The following is a 5,295-nucleotide window of genomic DNA, read 5'->3' on the forward strand; positions in this document are numbered from 1 at the left end:
CGATGGCAATAAATCTGGTTATTCATCTGTTTCCTTTTCCATTTCCACACTTTGTTTTGGAGTCAATAGCAAATGGCAATGAAATGCTTTAGATATAAAGACAGTTGCTAGTATAATAAAATTGCTCATGGTATGTAAATGAACCTTCTAAGTAATGGGGTATTTATTGTAAGATTTTCCTACTGTTCCATTAACTATTTACCTTTGAAACGGAATTCTTTTATTCTGCTCTCTGGCTGCCAAATTTTGATCGTCTTTGTCTGCCAGATTGCAAAGACAATTAGTTAGTATCAGAAAACTCTTACTCATCCTGGTATTAATAGAATGGAACATCATCAAAAAGCAGAAGAGAAATAAATTATCTCTTGTGTAGGAAATCATGAAAAAGCATTCTAGGAAATTTTTATCATAATAGCAGGCCACATAGAATAAATAGTTTATTTGGCTATGTTCCCCAATTCTTTTTTTCACGCTAAATCAAAATTGACTCCAATTGATGCATAGCCATAAAACAATCCATGGTTTATAAGACATGTTCTCCTATTTTTTTGTCACACTAAACCAAAATTCACTCCAAATGATGCATAGCCATAAAATAATCCATGCTTTATTTTCCAATCCCTGCGTATCACAGAAAATCTCTCAAAAAATAAATAATAGTTTAGGAAGATGCATTACCCCTGCCATAATACTGAAAGCTTGGAAATGGGAAAGATTATGGCTTGAGTCCAGAGTAATATTCTCCAAGTGAATGTGTCTCCAAATCAGATTTATTCAGAATGGCCTTTGATGCTGAAAGTTCTGTCCTTTTTTTTGTTCTTCCTGGAGCTCTTAATATCTGGTCCTTAACTATTGAAAAGATTCCCCCAATTTGCTGAAGCAGATTTTCAATGATGTAGGCAGTGGCGGGCAACCACTTACGTTGCTACCTGGACGGTCCTCAGTGGCCAGCATGAGTGTGTGCACTCCCAACACATGTGTGTGCACACCTGCATGAGATTTGGCTTCTGCGCATGTGCAGCAAGCCAAATCTCAAGAGATTTCAGCTATTTTCACTGATATTTTTGCTTCTGTGCATGCACAGAAGCAAAAAACTGGTGATTTTTGCAATAAATCTATTGGTCATGACATTCCTGGGCCATTTCCACTACCTAGACAACGTCCCCCCACATGGGGGGCAAGCCCATGACTGGATGTAGGTCACACAAACATTGTGGATGTTTGCATATAACTTTTGTGGCTCACCTAGCACCTCCAGCACTTCTTGGCAGTGATGGGAAAGGAAGGGCTACTCTTTTCCTAAATGCAAGAGCATGCAGGGCTGCCAAGAGGCAAGAAGGTTTACTCTGGAGGAGGTCTCCTTGACAGTAGAGCTGCAGGCTAATTGGCCATGCCCTGAGACTACTTAATTTCTAACCACGTTGAGCCTAGTTTTAAGGAACAACGTCACTCTTGAATCTTGCATTGTGACTCCTGAATCTTGACATCAGTTTCCAGTTTGCATCGTGTCTCCTGAATCTTGGCTTCTGCAGTACCAGTTTGCATTCCAGCCTGGATCTTGTTTCTTGCAAACATGGCTTCTGAATCTTGACTTCTGCATTTCCACTTTGCATTCCAGCACGGAACTTGTGTCTTGCATTTTTTAGTTTTGGAGCTTGTGCCAAGTATAGCAAGACTTGCCAATTATCTCTTGGACTTTGGCCAGTTGTTAATTAACAGCTGGAGTTGTGAGCAGAATAACTTCTGCCTACCTTGTGCTGTGTACACCTCTAAGAAGTTATTATGAGTTTTTGCTTTACTTACTAAAACAAACTATGTTTGGACATTTGTGTGTGCATAATTATTTGAGGCTCTGTGCTGGGGCAAAACAATAACATTGTTTATTTTTAACTTTGTGAAGCTTCCCAGAGTTGTTTGGAGTTGATATAACAATTCAATAAATACATATTTATTTTTATATTTATCCTCCATAATGTTCCTGCAAATGATGAGAGCCCTTTCTATCCTCAGTAAGTCTATGGTTTGAAACACGAAAAGCTAGAAGTGTCTGCAGACTTTAACTGTCCAATTTATTTTCTCTATATTGAAATAACATAATAAAAATAATAAAATAAAGTAAAGATAATAAACAATGGTACAGACTGAAAAAAATAAAATAAAAAAGGAAAAAGGAAAGATTAGAAAGAGTTGCCTTTGTTGTTCCTGATAGCAATTATAGATCCATTTATAATTTGCATTTTCTCTACACCTCATATCCCTCTCTAAGGTTACATCAACATCTTCTTCTTTCCATAGCCTACCCCTTCTATTCTTAAAGCTCATAAATCACAACTTCATTTTTTTCTTTCTTCAGTAAAATATCCACAAAAGGTTTCCTATCACTGACTGATAATGGAGCTATTGATCTTTCTCTAATCAAATTACGATAATTTTGCCATTTCTGCTAATTCTGTTATGTTTACCAACCATTTGTCCGTCATAAGCATTTCAGAGTCTTTCCCTTTTGCATGTACAATAATGTAACAGCAGTAATCATATGTAAAAATAATATTTCTTGTCTCTTTCTTTTCTAATTGGCTGTCCATTAAACACAGAAAGAAAAATTCTGCTTTGAACTGAATGCTGATCTTTGTATCATTATATGTATTTAAACTCAGAAATTTCTGGACCTTTTTACAAGCTCAACAATCTAAATTAATCTCAACTGCAAGTTATTTAAAGCCTTCTATTTGTGGTCTGATACAAAATATTAAATTCAGCTTATGACTGTAACAGATAAAGGAACTCTTTAACTAGTAGGTAAGCAAAGATCATGAATAGCCTCTTTTTTTCAAAAGATTGTCCATGTTTATTCTTCTTTGGACAGACACTTACGTCCTTCTCTCTTAGCCTGAATTTCAATCAAGTCTCTACCACAAATTGGTCTACATAAGTATGGTTGTACTCAACCTATAGCACATCCTCTTAGGCAGGGGTGGACAATTTTTCCAAGGGACCACATGAAAAACTGTGACTGTGGAGAGCCAAATCAATAGGGCTGTGAAGATACAGAGGCATATGCAAATTGGGGGGGGGGGGGAAGCAACAGTAATCTTCAAAATAAAAGCAATCCTCACGGGCTGGATAAAGGCAGCCAAAGACCTGGATGTGGTTAGGAGGGAGACTCTAAAATGTCCAAGTCTGCTCTTAAAGTCTTAATTCTCTGGTGATTAGTCAGGTCTTCCAGCCATTTGATTTTAGGAGAGTCCAGTATTCCATTTGTAGAAGACATCCTAACCATCCCCCATTAAACAGATATAATCATCAGAACCAGCAGCTGCCTGAGCCAGTTTAGCTCCAAATTTTATTTTTAAACCTTTTCATGCCCTCTGTGTGGGTGTGTGGATGCACGCGCGGAACAATCATGTCATATTCACTGATTTTTGTTCCATGTGACAGAACTTGCATCTGCATTTTCTACAGGTTGAAAGCCTTGAGACTGAGCTTGTTATTAACAAATATATCTAATCTGACAAAAACACACACACACACACACACACACACATATATATATATATATATATATATATATATATATATATACATATACACGTATCAAATGTTTTCAGCTGAAATTTTAAAATTAAGGGAGACTAGGATGGTACCATTTTGGCCTTGTTCTGGCCTCATCAGCTAGCCACACCCTTCCTTACTGGGATTCCTTACTGGGACACACACACACACACACACACACACATGTCACATGTTTTTGCTGAATTTGAATTTGAAAATTAAGGGAGACTAGGATAGATCTATTTCGGCCTTATTTTGGCCTCATCAGCTAGCCATACCCTCACTGGGACTTGAACCTGCAACCTTTACCTTGTAAGGCAGAGAATTAACCTCTAGGCTACAGTATCCAATCCTTTGAGCTCTGTACCATAAGACAATATCATGGAAAGATAATGCTGTCTGAATAGTGAGAGTCCAAATGTCAGATTTATATCCTCCTGAGATCACAATAGATTCTGCAAGTTTGAAACAATAAATCTTCCCCTCCCCATAAGGAGAATGTACAGAATAACTCAATGAAAAATAATCTATACAACTGGGACCTGCATATTTTATTTAGAGAAGCAGAGCTGGTGAAACCCGACAGATTAAGTGTTGTCTCCATGTTTCTGACTTGAGATGACCTTGGGCTAATGTTGACACTGGGTAATATGAACACATCAATTACCCACAGCAGAAGGAAAAGTCTGCTGAAATCAGCCACTTGTAAAAGGCACTGGCAAAGGCAAAAGGAGGGAGGAGGGTTGAGAGAGAAGGAGACAGAGACAGAATGTGTTCACCAGAATAAAAATATCCACTGCCATTCACATCACTAAATCATGTCCTTTTCTATGCACACCATTTAGTTGATTTGCCAGCAGTGACTCATTGGAAATTCACAGATTATTTGTCGCATTATATCATTCCCTTGAAGTCCTGTTCAAAACAAACCTTGGCATTTGTGGCATTGTTTCAGAGTCGAACCTTTCAATCACAAACTATAAGACCCGCTGCTGTGAATAGAGGAACTGACAGAGTTTCATTGTTAGCTAATGTAACATTATGCACTTCACAAAAAATTAGTGCAGATACATGGTGGACCACATTCACTATGAAATTATGGAAATCAGATTACATAATTATAATGAAGAGAAGTTAGCAGCAACAATGAGGCGGTGGGAGAAGGTTAAAAATGATATATTAACAATATCAGCAAGCGATGCAAATGTAAGAAATAAAATTCAGTCACTTTATAAAGAATGAACAATGTAACCCAGAGATGAAGCAAATGAAGGACATAAAATTGAATCTTCCCTGGTGAAGGGAATTTTTATTTTTCTGTTTGGTGATGGTACACTTTTATGTTTTATGTTTTTGTTTTCTGTAAAATGTTTTTAAAAATCAATAAAAATTATATTTAAAAAAAAACATGCACTTCACTTGACTGCCAGTTACCCTATTCCAGTGATAGTGAACCTTTTTTCCCTTGGGTGCCAAAACTGAATGCACGCACACTATTGCACCTGCGTGAGTGCCCAAACCCATAATCCAATGCCTGGGAAGGGTGAAAATTGCCTCCCCTGCACCCCTGGAGGCCCTCTGGAGGCCATAAACAGCCTGTTTCCCAATTTCTGGTGGGCCTGGTAGGCCCATTTTTTACCCTCCCCAGGCTCCAGAGGCTTTCCTGGAGCCTGGGGAAGGCAAAAATGCCCTCCCCCACCGCCCAAAGGCCTCTGGAAGCCTAAAATGCCCTCTCAGAGCCTC

This window comes from Erythrolamprus reginae, chromosome 2, assembly GCF_031021105.1.
Source record: "Erythrolamprus reginae isolate rEryReg1 chromosome 2, rEryReg1.hap1, whole genome shotgun sequence".
Classification (NCBI taxonomy): domain Eukaryota; kingdom Metazoa; phylum Chordata; class Lepidosauria; order Squamata; family Dipsadidae; genus Erythrolamprus; species Erythrolamprus reginae.